This window comes from Ursus maritimus, unplaced genomic scaffold (genome assembly GCF_017311325.1).
Source record: "Ursus maritimus isolate PB19 unplaced genomic scaffold, ASM1731132v1 scaffold_11, whole genome shotgun sequence".
NCBI classification, from domain to species: Eukaryota; Metazoa; Chordata; class Mammalia; order Carnivora; family Ursidae; genus Ursus; species Ursus maritimus.
In genome coordinates this window covers 60,282,063-60,298,557 of record NW_024423453.1, presented here as the reverse complement: position 1 = coordinate 60,298,557, position 16,495 = coordinate 60,282,063, and positions in this window count along the sequence as shown.

The following is a 16,495-nucleotide window of genomic DNA, read 5'->3' as shown; positions in this document are numbered from 1 at the left end:
GGCCAAAAAATAGAGTATAATGTGCCAGCATTGTTGCTGGTCCAAAGGTCAGAGGGAGCAGAGTATTTCATTCCTCGCGTGTGTCTTCAAACTAATTCTTGTGTATAAAATGTTTAATCCTCTCCAATCCCAAGCTGACTTTCCAAGAGTCCTTCTTAATGTAATTTTTTTCATGTTTTCAGACAAATTTTATGAATATATATTAAACAACCATTGTATGCAGAGCGTGATATTTGCATGTCCCCTGAAGGGGCTACAGCTTAATTTAGGAGAAATGTATCACAAGTCATCGCCCTAAAGAGCAGTGTAAGGAGGCAAACTTGAACTTATAAAACAAGAATTAAATAACACAAACCAGAACATAATCTTCTAGATTCCTAAATGTGTGGTATGGACAGTTAGGGCTGTGGAATTTAAAGGGACCAAGTTTTTCAGAGAGACTTAATGGAGATAATTTGACATGAACTTGGAAGGAAAAGTAGCATTTGGATAGCTGGAATGGAAGGAGAAGTCATTGTAAGCAGAGAATTGTTTAGAAGAAGTGGGGGAGGGGCGCCTGTGTGGCACAGCGGTTAAGCGTCTGCCTTCGGCTCAGGGCGTGATCCCGGCGTTATGGGATCGAGCCCCACGTCAGGCTCCTCCACTATGAGCCTGCTTCTTCCTCTCCCACTCCCCCTGCTTGTGTTCCCTCTCTCGCTGGCTGTCTCTATCTCTGTCAAATAAATAAATAAAATCTTAAAAAAAAAAAAAGAAGAAGAAGAAGAAGAAGTGGGGGAAAACATGGCCAAACTGGAAAGAGGGAGATGAGTGATAAGAAGAGGTAGGTGGGAAATGTGGTGGGATGAAGGTGGCCCAGATCCTAAGTGTTACAGGAGGGTTTTAGACTCATTATTACAGGTAAGGAGACTGCACAGGGGTCCCACAATGAAAATAGGTAGGGGAGAGGGAAGGCTAGGACCAGCCCATCAAATTAGGAAACTATTAAAATAATCCGGGTTTGATGTGACCAGGGTCTAGTCTAGGTGGTGTTAGAGAAAAGGAAAACATAAATTCAAAAGCAGAGATTGGCAGACATGATGACATTCTGCATAGAAGATGAAGGGGACAGATTTGACACCTGGAAGAGTTACCTCGGCTTTGGAAAAAGAAAAAAAAAAATTGGAAGGAGTGTTTAGATGGAAATATGAAAAGGCATCCGTTTCCAAGGAGGGGAAGAGAAGGGACAGCGTTCTTTTCTGGTCTTAGCTGCAATAAATCTTCCAGATGCCTCATTCCTTATCAGTTACAGACATTTGTATTCGCACAGCTCTGTTTGTCCGAAGCACACAGACTTGTCTGAGCACAGTGGGTATGACAACTGTGTGAAATGTGTCAAAACTAGAAAGGTGTGTGCAGGGGAGATGACAACCTGATGAAATATTGTCAAATGCTACCCCTCAAATACCAGAGGTAGCATGATATTTGGGGGCAGGGAAGGGCACATACCTTTGTAAGAAGCCACCGCAAAGAACTGAGCCCTCCCAAATGGAGATGTGTTTCTCAGTTTCCTTTTGTCCTCATCAACTCCAGTCAACTCTAATCTTAACTGTGCTCCAGGACCCTGGTTCTTGCACCTGCCCTGCTTGGCTCTGGTGTCATCTGCCAGTTGACTGGAATGTGACTGGCCTGCCTTCCTCTCTAGAAAGGCTCAAACTAGGCTTTGGGTGGGGTCCAGTGTCTCTCTGACCTCATCCCACCCTCTAGTGATGGGCTTCGCAACTCCTGAATCATCAGTGGCCATTGGAAGGGACTAAACAGTCCAGAATGTATAAATATAATCTTCTATTTTCTCCCACATCTTTCACCCCCATACACTATAACATTAACCATAAAAGGCTGATACTTTGGCTCGTCCCTGTGCTTTTACTCTCTTGCTCTTCACTGCTTGATGGTTGGGGCTAAAAATCAAAGTGGAAGCGTCCTTCAACTTTTTTGCACATATTAGCATCTAGGGCAATTTTAAACTTTAGTGCAATGGAAGAGGGAATGATTGTGAATTACGTGTCTTCATTATTTCTTATGAATACAGTTAGGAGCTCAAGATATGTCCTTATCCAAAATGGTTCTTATTAATCCAGATGTTGTTTGTAGCTGCAGAGAGATTCTGAAGATTCACAACCACCTCTTTTTAAAAAGACTTTATTTATTTATTTGAGAGAGACAAAGACAGAGAGTGAGAGAGAGCACGAGCAAGGTGAGGGGCAGAAGGAGAAGCAGGCTCTGCACTGAGCAGGGAGCCTGGCTCAGGGCTCGATCCTGGGACTCTAAGATCATGACCGGAGCAGAAAGCAGATGCTTAACCGACTGAGCCAACCAGGCGCCCCCCCATCATAACCACCTTTGACTGTAATAGGACTGATCCTTCCAAATGACACCAAGATAAAATTTGAAGTTGACTTTTGTAGATGAGCCAATTAGAGTTTTAAGGAGTCCAGGGCTTGGTTTGCAGTCTTCAGGGAAGTTAAGACTTGAGGCAAGTCAATTAATCTGGTTTCAGTTTTTACCCTGTTTAAAAGCCATTGTTAACAGAACTTCTTTTTTTTTTTTTTATTAATAATGATTTTTTATTATATTATGTTAGTCACCATACAGTACATCCCCGGTTTTCGATGTAAGGCTCGATGATTCATTAGTTGTGTATAACACCCAGTGCACCATGCAATATGTGCCCTCCTTACTACCCATCACCGGTCTATCCCATTCCCCCACCCCCCTCCCCTCTGTAGCCCTCAGTTAACAGAACTTCTATAAAGATCGAGGTACTGGGCCAAACTTTGATTCGAGAATGGAGGTTGGTCAAGGTTGGCCTGAATTGACATCACAAGAAAACCTGTTTTAATCCCCCCTTTCTTATAGACTTTAAAACATTCTTTCTCCATGTAATTTTCACCGGTGAATGATTTGCTGTAAGTGGGGTGCACTGTAATAAGTCAAAGTTTTGATTTTATTTATGATTCCCAGAATACCTAACTTTTAAAAGAGCCTCAGAATCTTCCTCCCCCCTTTAAATTTGTAATATTTTTGCTTTCTTGGACCCTGATGACACCACGAATGAAAACATAAGGAAAAGCGTGTGCTGCTCGTTAGTGTGGCTCTAACGCACCTGTGTTGTGCTCTGTCTATAAAAGGCTGGACTTACTGCCTTAGGAAGCACCGTATAAAAGAGGTTGCTTCAGGCAAGATCTCTCATGGGAGGAGTATTGTTTTCTTTTTAAAAAACATTAGTTCTAATAGTTTCTTCCTCTAAGACCATGAGAAGAGAAGGGAAAAAAAGTTAGAAGGAGAAAAGCACAATTCTGCCAAAATCCAGTTAATCCCCGTCATGAAAACACATTATTAACCAGAGTTGTGATCTTTGCACTTCCCTGATTTAATCCACAAGCAAAGAAAACTTGATTGGAAGCGTTTGTGCCCAGAGATGTTAAAAGCAAAATTATTAGAAGCCGTGGTTCACCTGAGGACTCTCAGGGACTCCAGAATCTCCACATTCACCAGCTCCATCTATTACTTTCTTCCTCCTCCGTCCACACCCCAAACAGACATGCCATTTTAATAAGAGCAGTGCGCAGAGGCTCAAATCAAATCGAATAAATGTATTTCCAATCAGATTGTCGCCCCCAAATCATTTCTAGTCAAGCAAACAGGACTCAAAATGAAGGTCCTCTTGGAATGCATAAAACAATGGCTCCCAATTCAATTCTGTTCATTGTCCTCCTCTTACTGACAGAACTCCGCTTTTGTTCAAGGGAGCATGCCCAGCTACAAGATCACCTTCCCGGGTCTCTCTTGCCGATACGATGCCATGTAACACAGGTCTAGCCAATGAGGATGCAATAGAAACTTCGAGTGGGGTTTCTTAGAAAGTTATTTCAAAAGATTCGACTGACTTTGCTCTCTTTTTCATGGCTGGACAGGAAATGTAATGTAGAGGTGAAACGGTCATCTTGTGACTGGAAGGGAGGGGTATGAGAGACAAAACCACGTGCCACAGATGGCTGGAGAGAAAGACAGAAGAAATTCAGGTTCCTAAAGGCGTGTGGAGTCAACACACCATTCCACAACAACATAAAACTCTTTGTGCAGCCAAATCTCCAGGCACTTCAATGTGTTTGCCAACCCAGAAGCTCCCTGAACTCCTTAGGTTAGGGTTGTGGAGACTTCATTACATAGGTAGATGAATTACGTCATTGGCCATTGGTGATTCTGTACATTTCCAGCCCCTCTTCCCCAGAGACTGAGGGTGGGGCTCAAAGTTCCAATCCTCTAATCATATGGTTGGTTCCCCTAGCAACAAGCTCCCCATGCCTAGAAGCTTCTAAAAAGTCACCTCATTAACAGAAACTCAAGTGTGGTTGAACAGGGCTTGATACATAACAGAAGACAGTCCTTCACCTTTATCACCCTTGAGCTATTTCAGGAACTGGTAACAAAACCCAAATATTATAACAAAAGATGCTCCTGTAGTCTTTCCAGGAAATTACAAGGGTTTTAGAAGCTCTGACCTGGAGCTGGGAACAAAGACCAAAAGATGTATTTCTCATATCACAATATCACACTCCCTGTTCCAAAATCATAAAGATAAAATCCTATATTTTCATTTCTAGTGTGTTTAGAAAAAGAATTTTATAGTGCAATTTAGTCAAATTTAACAATCTTTTGCTTCATGACTTTTTTTCTTGTATATTTCAAAATTCTTTGCTACCTCAAGATGATGATGTTTTCTAAGAATTTTCCTCTCAAGATATCATTGCTTAGTTTTTTATATTTAGACTTTTTGTCCATCTGGAACTTGTTTCATATGAAGTATGAGGTAAGGATCTAATTTTGTTTTATGTTACCATACAGATAAGAAATTATCAAACATTTTTCCTTTCAGTCTTTTCCAGACTGTTTTGTAATATTAACATGTTTCCATAACATGTTTCTGTAGACAAGCTCTCCGTTGGGCAATACGTGTCTATAGTTGCACGATTTCCATGTTGTCTTAATTACAGTAGCTTTATTATAAAACTTGACATCTGGCTGATTAATACTACCAACCTTTATATTCCTTCTAAGTTATGTATTCTTTTTTTTTCATACTTAAAGACTAATTTTTTAAAGTCGTTTTTAGGCTCACAGCAAAACTGGAAGTAGAGTACAGAGAGTCTCATATATTCCCTGCCCCGACACATGCATATCCTCGCCCATTACTAGCCTCCTCGCGCCCCAGTGCGGTGCGTGTGTTCTAACTGATGAACCTGTACGGACACAACAGAATCACCTAGAACCCATAGATTACCTTAGGGTTCACTGTTGGTGTTGCACATTCTATGCGTTTGGAGAAGTGTTTATTAATACGTATCTGTCATTATAGTATCATACAGAGTAGTTTCTGTTGCCTGTTTTTTCCCCTGTCGGTAATGCCTACCGGGTTCTTTGCGTCTCACGGTATTTGGTTAAAACCTGGACATTTTAGATAATATAGTGTTTCCGTGTTGGTCGTTTGGTGACTTGGGTGGACTATTTTAGTAAAGGCTAGCTCTCCTTCTGGGAGCAGCCTCTGATGTCGTTTTGCAGTGGACACAGCCTTGCCGTGTGTATAAGCACCCTTAGTAGAGAAAGGATTTTGCAGTTCTCTTTTTCCCTGACTTCTCTGTTAGCTGACTGCCTCTCTTAAAATCACAAATTGCTTCTAGCTTCCCCTCCTGGCTGGCGGATCGGATCGCCTTATTGTTTCCGACAATGCCTTGGGGCATAAATGGCTCCACAATCTGACCCATTAAATTGGGTCCTCTTAGGAGGGGTGATCTTTGAAGAGAAACTTTGACATTTGTTCCCACCCTAGAGTTCTCTTTGTTACTGTCTCTTTCTCTGGTTCTCCCTTCTAAGCTTCTGGTTTATCTACCATTTAGTTTATTTCTCTCATGGGGTTACAAGACTCCTCCGAAATTGCTCAGCACCAAGATCTCAGTTTTTTTCCACAATACCCTTAGCCGTGAACTGACCCATACCCAGTTCCAAATACAATCAGTTACCCTTGAGTTGAGTTGTAGGGCTCTGTTGTTTTAATCCTTCTCTCCCCCTAAGCAAAACTACTGCCACACCGCAGCCGGGACAGTCGCCCACTTCTGCCAGAGGGATTGCCCTGGTCTGTGAGGAGAGCTCTGAGCGCAGATGCTAGACCCAGGTCTTCTCAGTTAGCTTCTCCTGGCATGGAACATTTCCCTGTAAGTGAGCCCGGGCAGAAGCACTGAAGTCTCAGTATCCTCAGCCAACTGCCCCCGGATTCTCTTCTATGCCGGGGAACTGTTTCAGAGAAGGAGACAGGTTCTCTTGGCCATGCCTGCCTAGCAGGGTGCTGGGGGCCGGGGACAGGGCCTAAAATGTGCCTCCCTAGTTCCACATCTTCCAAGTCATCTTGGACCTGCCTTTGGCTCAGGTCAAGATCTCAGGGTCCTGAGATCAAGCCCCGTATCAGGTTCCCTGATCGGCAGGGTGTCTGCTTTTCCCTCTCCCTCTCCCTCTTCTCCCCCCCCCCCCAACTCTCTCACTCCCTAGTTCCACATCTTCCAGTTAGTCGTGGCCCCTGAGTGGCTTATCTGGGCCTCTACTCAAGAGTAGGAAACCCAGTTTTCAAGCACATTTTAGACCCTGTCCCTTCCCAGCTACTACTTACTGCCTGCAGTTAGGTCAGACCTGAATATGACTCAGAGCTTTGTGCTTTGGCTCTTTTTTAATCCATTATAAATGATTATCTTGCTTTCGAGTTCTATTTTATCCTTTCAAGTTTTAGTTTCTATATTTCTACTGTTGCCATGTGTCCAGTGAGTGGAAGATGCTTCACAGTCTCAACTCACTATGTAATTCTGACTGGTAATCTTTTCTGACTTTATTAAGAAAATAACTTGTATTTCAGCTCTGAAACTAGCAAAATTACTCCTAAACTTGTTAGATGTTCACAGGGCTTATTTTACTTAATCATCTAAATACCTGCAAAGTTGCTATATTATTTTCACAAATTTGAACCAGGTCATGTTGGTTTTCCTTTTATACTTACAGTAAAACATTAGTCAATTAAATTTACTGAATATTACTTGATGATTTTCTATGTGCAAGAATGGCACTAGGAAGTTATATTAGTGGGTTCATTTATTATCATTTTACTGATTATAGATTTGGGGAAATTTTGGACATGTAAATGTCTGTTGGAGGACAGAGACACACACTGCTGTGAATGAATTTTTAGGGCTAACAATCCAGCAGGATGAGAACTCTATTATGGGATTTGCTATTTGGATTGGTAAAGAGGGTGTGATCTTTGAAGAGAATCTTTGAGATTTGTTTCCACCCTAGGAGTTCTCTTTGTTACTGTCTCTTTCTCTGATTCTCCCTAAAAACTTCTGTTTCATCTACAGTTTAGCTCATGGGGTTACAAGCCTCCTAATTGCTCACCACCCAGATTTCAATGGTTTTCCACTGTTCAGGGAAGAACTTTTATATTTACATATGCATTTATTCAATATTGAGAACCTAGAGAGAAATTCCTATATCTGTGTGTGTATATTTCCTTTAAATAAATGCATATTTTACTACGTGAATGACTAAAATATGAAATTTCTCAGTAGGATACACTATAATTAAATTTGTAACTTTAAACACTAGCCACACTCAATATTTTATATTACAAATTATTTTGAAGCTGGTAGTATGTTCTTTTGCACTCTGCTCTCTACACTCTTTCCACCAAGCCAGTATGTTGAAAGTCACATGAGAAACTCAATCTAATTTTAAAGGTGATAATGTTATATTTTATGGAGTATTCACTTTGTGCCAGACACTAGTAAGTTTTTTAAGTACAGGGGCATCTTGGTGGCTCAGTCCGTTAAGCATCTGCCTTCGGCTCGGGTCATGATCTCAGGGTCTTGAGACGGAGCCCTGCGTCAGGCTACCTAATCAGCAGGGTGTCTGCCTTTCACTCTCCCTCTCTCTCTCTCTCCCCCCAGATCGTGCTCTCTTTCACTCTCTCTCTCTCTCCCTCAAATAAATAAATAAAATTATTTAAAAATTTCTTTAAGTACAGTTTCTCGTTAAAGCCTCACATTCATCTTAAGAGGTGAGCACTATGATTATTTCTGCGTAACCAGCGAGGGGACTGAGACACAGAGCAGTTAACTTGATTGGGTGCACAGAGTTAATAATTAAGGTTTCAAGTGGAATATAACCCTAGGCAGTCTGGCTCTGGGGTCTACTGACTCTACACTCAACTCACCTCTGATAGATACACTCACCTCTCTCCCTCTCTCTATCCTATACATAGTAACACTGTATATAGTAATATAACCAGTGGAGAAAGAGGCATCATCCTATAATTCAACACATCATCAGCTCTACTACAAAACATATGGGCGACACAAATAAACAGAAATGAAAAAAAAAACAAAAAACTCCAGAGATATCTTTCTGGTAGAAAAAGGTACATTAAATTTTTCACTCTCTCTCTCTCTCTCTCTCTCTCTCTCTCTTTTAAAGCAAATAGACAGCAGATAATTAAGGGCATGGCGTAGAATTGGCATTGCGTGTTTGTGATTCACTAGCTGTAAAGACTATGTCCTTTGAGACAAAGGCAAGACAGATGTGAGAATAACAAGAAGAATTTACCAAATAGGAATTTGAAAAAACCAAAGTATGAAAACAGAAGTAATAAACAATTGGTAAGTGGAGAGATTTGGGGCATGTAATGTTAATAAGGAAAGACTTCTTGGTGAAAGGAGAAGAGTTCAAGATTAAAGGAAGAAAATTACAATGTGTGGGATGGAACAGAAGAGGCTATTACATGTGTAAGTGGAAATCTAGGGAATGTTCAGAAAGAATTCTTCCAAGCCCTTAGAGACCAACAAATTGGGCCATGATTGGAGAAAAAGGAACACCCTAAATTGTTTCAGGGAACATATAAGTGTGGTATTTGAAGAACAAGCAGCATGGTTTACATAGCTCATTTGTGAGAGCTATAATCCTGAGAACCACTGAAAGGTTTTTCAGGATGGTTCTGATGTGATCTGAATGATGAACACAGGGCAATTATGTTGGTGGTGCCGTGAGGAATTCCACTGAAAGATGGAGCCATTGGGCTTCTGGGGGGTAGAAAATGGGAGCAATTATAACACATTATAAGCAGAAATGTGTTACTTTTCTTTAAAACATATTTGAAAGAGGAGATGGTCCAAAGAGTCAAGAGAATTATCACTGACGTTGATGGGAAGTGAGGCAGTGTAAAAATAAAATAAAAAACTGAGTTGTCAAAGTGGACTTCTAGAGACCTGACATAGATACAGAGGGAAATTTTGGTGGACAATAGCAGATCCTACAATGACCTGAGGGGTCGAGGTATAGGTTAAGAAAAACCTGGATGCAACTTGCATATAAATGGAGAAGGTCAGTTATGGGGATCCCAAAAGGAGCAGGGGAAGAAAAAACATAATTAAGGGGTGTCCACAAGATGACCTAGTGGAGAGAGAGAATTGGAGAAAACTAGAGAAGAATATTCCTCCCAATGTGTCCTCCTTTCCTTCTTGAGCCATCTGTCAGATTTTCATATTCAAAACAACAATGGACTGAATTAAAAAAGTATTTTAATTTTGACAGATCTCCACTAGAGACTTATCAAATATGCGTTCTTTTCTGGTTTTCCATTACTTGCAAAGATTAACTTTAACTTTTCAATTAAGCACACAAAGTAAAATGAGTAAGTGAATGTACTCAACAGAAGTTCAACTCTAATAGTTTTAATTCACTGTTTTATTTTCTGAAAATATAATTGTTTTAGGCTTTCAGTCGTCATGTTAGAGTATATTAAAATACGGGGGGATGACTTTACAAAGACTGAAGAAGAGGTAATACATTCATTACATTCAATACATTAATACATTATGGAAAATTAGGAAATTTATTTCTTTACAGTTCTTCCCTCCTCTTCTGCCCCCAGAAGTGTTTATTTCTTAGGCAGAAGCATCATAGCTAGGGATAATTAGTTTGGTCTTTGGGAACGTTTCCCGGATAATAACATGGTGCCCCAGAGACCTGAGAAAAGAACATTGCGCATATGAAACTGAGTTCTAATTGAAGCCTAATCACTGACTCACATTCGGATTCCTTGAGAAAATTACTTAACCCGTTTCTGGGTCTCTCGCCAGCATGAGGAGAATAATGCCGACTTTACAACAATGTGGGATGGATTAGCAATTAAATGGTGGTCAAAATGCCTTGAAAATACAAAGCTACACTATATAAATAAACGTTAAATAAGAATGGAGAAAACAAAAGAAGAACCAAGCTTGGGAATATGTTAGGAATAATTCCTGGAAAAGCCCCTCGAGAGGCTGGGGCTCCCTGCCTGGGCTTGTTTTGCACAGCAGCTAAGTCAATAGACCACCCTTCATAGGTAAGAAAGGCTGAGGGACCCTGTGAACTTCACACTGGATAAGCACAAATTAATTTGGTACAGGTGTGTTTTATACGCTGAGGGAGAATGTTCACGGTGTCCTGTAGCCTTCGTATTCCCGAGGTGGTCTGCTCGGAGAGGAAATGCTAGGCTGTCATCTCAAACCCGTCAGAACACCAGCTGGTTAGAGCCCTGGATGCTGACTTATGTTTGGGATCTCGAACATATCAAGAAACATTTCAGAAGGAAGAAAACTTACACGGGTCCATGTTTCCTTACCTCTGAGGCCCAAGGCCTCCTGTGTTGCAGCATTCTTATATTTTTTTGGAGGGGATGTAGGGATCTATGTAACTATCTAAATATCTATGTACTTACATATCTACCTACCTACCTACCTGTCTATATCATCCATCTCTCATCACCATAACCATGAAGACTAAGGCATCGTTTTTTAATGCAATACATTATTATCTCTGCCACGAAACATAGGAGTCGTACAAGTAAAGACAAATCAAAAATAACCTCACATCGGTGAGGTGAAATTTTTCTGGTAATTGATTTATGAAACTATTGTTCTTGGCTTTTAGAATTTGGCTTTTGCATGGAAGAATTGTAAAAAGGAGTTTGGGGGTCTGTTAAAATTAAAAAAATCTACCTTTGAGGTTGAAACTGGAAACTTAGCCTTGTGTGGGGTAGTGTGGCTTACAGTCTGGACTGGATTATATAATTTTTTGGGGGAAAACTGTCTACTTAAGTGTGGATTATACTTATTATTTAATGACTACAATTCATTTTAGTTCACTGTTAAATCGTGTTTGTGATTTCTCTGAACCCGAAGTTCATGGGCCCACATATAAGCTCCTGGGGAAGCATGAATCCAGATACCTCCTGAAATGGTGTGCAGATAGCTGTGTGTGTGTGTGTGTTTCCAGGGAGATGGTCTATAGTTTTTCTTTTTTTTGCCCCTAAAATCTCCAAGCATTCCAAGAGTCAGAAAAGTTCTCAAGCTTCTGCTTTACCTCTATAAATGCTAATGACAACAGTTTAACAGGAAGGTTTACATTAGTATTCTAGTAATGCATTTTATGCTCCTTACTATGGCTAAAAGGCCACATGGGGTCTAGTCCACTTCCCACCCCCTAGTCGTCTTCCCTCCCCTTCCCTGCTTACCGGGCTCCAGCCCCACTGCCCGCCTATATGTTTCTTATCCTCAGAAAACTTGTTCCTGCCTCAAAGTTTTCATACCAGTTGTTCACTCTGCATGGTGCCCCTGCCCAGGATCTCCCCAAGGCTGGTTGCTTTTTGTCATTTAAATCTCAGCTCCAATGCTACCTCCTCCAAGCAGCCTTCCCTGACTACTTAATTTAAAATCACTCCTGGTCACTCCCCATTGGACCATCCTGCTTTATTTTCTTCACAATACTTAGAGTCACAACTCGTGTGGCTAGACGTGGTGGCCCTTGGTACTTAATCCTCTAACCGAAATAATCTCGTTTATTTATATATTTACTCATTTATTTGCCCATCCCCAACCCTAAAATGTAAATGTGCTGCTGTCCTCTATACCTAGAGTAGTGATTGCCATTTAGCAGGCCACCAATGAGTATTTGTGGAATAAAGGAATAAATGAATGTGATGACACTCATTGAAGTCATAATGGTGCTTATTGTAGAAATCAGAGCTGGTGGGCAATGGCCAGTAAAAAGTTACTGTGCTATGTAGGACAAGTTACTTAACCTTTTTACAATTGCTTTCTTCATAAGTAAAACAGATATAATAGTACCCACCTTGCAAGTTTATTGTGAAATTTAAATGAGTCACTGCATTTAAAACACTTGGCAGACTAGAATACATTTGTTAAATATTATTGTCATTATTATCGTCATTTCACAAAAATTAAAAAATTACTTAAGTGAGACCAAAGGCATATTGAACGAAATAAAAATAGGTACCCTCTAAAATGTATTACTTGAGATTCCAGATGGGGCACCTGGGTGACTCTTGCTTTTGGCTCAGGTCATGATCTCAGGGTGAGATCGAGCCTGCTTAAGATTCTCTCTCCCTCTGCCCTTCCCCCCCTCCATCCCCAATCACACATGAGCTCTGTTTCTCTCTCTCTCAGAAAAAAAAAAACAAACCAGATTCCAGATAAAATTATCTAAAGGTATAGATAACACAACGTCATATTAACATAAATTTTAATTGCTAAATATACATTAAAATGGAAAACCCTAAGAATTTTGGGTTTCAACATAGACCATAAAAGTGTTTTTGTAATTTAAGCACTATTTTGGATTCCAACTTCTAAGATTCCACCATTTGAAACTAAATACATGCTTTACTCTTTTATTGTATACTGACAAAATACATAAACAGAATACCAAGTAGTTAATCTTCACAATATCTAAAACTCTCCAGAATTCAACACTCTGCATTAGTAATTCTCTGGAGTATTTGTATATCTTGAGTATTCATTTGTCTTTATAAAAGAATCACTCAGAGTATGCTGGCTAACTAGATAAATGAAGAATGTGATTTGAGAGATGTGCTCTCAGAAACTAATTTTATTTTGGAAAATTTTGCTTTAGCCCTGTGCTAGTGGAGTTAATGAGTGATTTTTCCATCTACTTAGTTCCAGCTAAAAAATCATTTCCACTTCAAATAGCATTTCTCATTAAAGTTTTTGTCGATTAGTTCTCTATCTCATTATGCTGAAAAATGTGGCTATAAACCAAATTTCTAAAACCATTGCATGTGTCCTAATCCAGTTCATTAAATATCACAGCCTAAATATTTCTTTCTAACGTTTTCTTTCAAGCAGTGCATGCACCAAGCTTGTTTATACCAACTTTGAAGCAGCTATTTTACGGCTTTATAATATTTTAGAACTGAAATAGTCCTTAGACATCATCTGGTTCGATTCTCATCATTTAAAAATGAGTGAACTGAAGGCCAGAGAGGAAGATGTGTCCAAGATCATCAAGAGAATTAACGGAGGAGTGGAGGATAGGACTCACATGTGACTTCTTTCTTCAGCTCTCTAACCACGAATTCCCAAGGGGCAGTCACTTCCTACTGAGCTCAGTACAGGCTGTAGGCTGGGAGTCACTTCTTCGTGAAAAAAAATCATAATCACAATTGCTCTTAGGTGGTCAGCTTTTTGACCAGCCAGAGAGATATTGCCCTGAAAAAGGGAGAACCCAAAGAAGGAAAAATACTTTCAATTGCAGATAAGGTCTCCAGGGTCACTCCCTGCCCTCCTGATTCTCTAGAAAATTCTTCGCCGCATGAGTTCTGGGTTAGACCCATACTAGTGCGTCCATTTCCTTTCCTTAATTTTTTTTTTCTTTTCCCTCCTCCCTCTATGAAATATTTTGTTATCTTTGGATAGAGTCTAGCAAGGAAGTGAAAAGACTCAACAAAAACATCCAGTTGAGCAAAGCTTTTACATAAAATTTAATTCTAAAAATTGAGTCAATTATTTGGATAATACGTGTAAAGAAAATGCCAAAAGTGTTTCTCCTAAAATAGCCAGAGAGTTAAAATAAGAATCTCATTTTTACAGGGATTACGCAAGCCACCAATTCTCAAATCCACTTTACCCAGTCAGATGTACCCTATTGTTTGCCTCCTTTCCTTTTCTTTTTTTTCTTTTTTTAAATAAGGCCTTTCGATATGTATCTGTAGGATTTCTAATAAAATGTCGCTGGAGAAGAGTACTGAAATTCACCATTGCCGTCGTGTAAATCTTAAGTGTTTGTTCTCAGAATTTATGCCATATTTTCAACCGGGGATTGTAATCTTAGTTTGCTCACTCTGAAGGCAAGATAAGATTCCAAGCATTTCTAAAATAGTTGGTATAATTTATTGTCACTGCGGTGCAGTCAGATTTAAACCCTTCTGGACCCCGATGCCACAAAACAGCTATTCAGAGTTCAAAGGGGTAGGCCTACACATGCGATTAAGTTATCACTAATGGAACTACTATAACCCTTGCTGCGCCCTGGCTGCTCCTGGTGTTCCAAAGATTAGGTGACACCCCAAAGCCTTCAGATACCTAGTATGCATATTTTATTGCATAAATCACAGGTGTCAAAGGAAAACGCATTCAATGAATTGCTTCCTGCCACTAACCCAAAAATTATTTTCAAAATAAAAAATCATGTTTCCTCATGAATACAAACTTTTCCTGACAAGCCTCCAGTGCCAAATGTGGTTTCCATTTGCTGTGTTGGGATTTATTGGGCTGTGCCGAAGTTCAGGTGTGCCAGCTCTTTGCAATAAGCCATTTGGATGAAAGCTTGGCTGGCTCAAAGGATCCTGATGTATTTTATTGCTGCCTTTTAAGATTATTGTTCAGAAATACCAAGTCTAATTTTGAAATCAATTAGCCATTCGGTCTGATGAGGTGTTGGCCCAGCTCAGGTTCACACCCGCTGTCCACGGATTATTGTTCACTTGAGTCAGATCCTTAGGACCGCGCTGTTCCCCAGCATCTGGTAGACACATGTTTGATGTTCTTGCAGAATGAGCTGATGGTTTAAATAGCAAACCCTAACGAAGAAAGCTTTGTACATGTGCTGCTCTTAGCCAGGAAAACAAACTTTTTATAATACTCTGTAAAAAAGAAAAAAAGAGAGAAAGAAAAAAAGAGAAACTTTATTTCTTTCCTATTTTCTAATTTTTCTACGATCTGTGTCTAGGCAACTTAAGTCTTCGAAATATCAATGGTAGAATGAACAGATGGAATGAGGAAAGAATTGGATGATCTGCTGCCTCCTAGTACCAGACAAATAGTCCTCTCTCTTTGGGTCCTCCCTGGACTGAAAGTATAATATCTTTCCCAGAAAGCTGCTTCCAAAAGGGGACCATACCTTTCTATCACAGCCAATCAGCACTTGTGAAGGTGCAAATTCTGCTTGGCAGGGGCAGCGCTTCTGGGAACAGTGCCAGAGGCCCCAGCACCACCCATGCTGTTCAAAAGAAGTGGCAGATAGTAAAATATAAAGCTAAACCTCCCCTGCCCCGGTTTCCCACTCGCTGGCTGCCTAACGTTTCAGTAGAGTGGGGAGATCGGACCTGTTCTTTCGTGAGACGTCACTGATAGGTCTCTTGGGCTCATTACAGGGAACTTCAGGGCAGCCAAACAATAAGGGGGTAGATACTGGGCCTCTTCCGTGACTTCTGTAGACAAGAACATTTGTTTATTCTTTTCCCAACTCTGGAATCAAGTAACAAAGTCATCTGGAAGTGCAAAAGGAAGTTAATTTGAAATATTATTTTGTACCCAGGATCATAAGGATTTAGTGGACTGAGCAGAGGTCAGATGGTATGGAGGACTGTCTCCCAACCTGTATGTAGCTCCACTGTCTTCTACTGAGCTCTTAGTGAATTGGGGAGGTCAGCGCGACTGGCGGTATGTTCGTCACGTTCATCACTCACTCTCTTAAAGGAGGTTCATTAGTTTTTGAAAAGTTCTTTCCATCAACACGACCTATTGAATGCCTACTGTGCGTTGGGACCGGGAAAACAATGAAGAGGAGACCGATCTGGTCCCTAACCTCCTGACACTTGCAGGCTAGAGGCAAAGAGAGATGTTAAAGGAATAAAAACTAAGTAATTGAACGTCAGCCTTCAAGTAAGAAAAACGAGGGAAAAAAGTGCCAATTCTTTATTTCAATTATTACTTAAAATTTGAACATTCAAACAACTTTTCTTAAAAATCACTGCATACTCAATGTTTTGGATAAGAAGGGAACAAATCTTCAATGGACAGGAAGTATATTCTGCTTTGTATTTTCTGGTGTATTTTAACCAAGTATTTAAAACCCCACCCCCCCTTATTGAGTGTATAGTTTGTACGCACCACTCTATCATACTGTATTACATTTGATTCTTGCCCCCAAAATGTGGCTATTTACTGATGAAGACACTTGAGGGTCAGAATGACTAAGTAATATGCATCTCATCACAGAGCCTGTAAATTAGAGCTGAGATTAAATCAAGGTAATACTGGCTTCAAGGCCCATGTTCTTT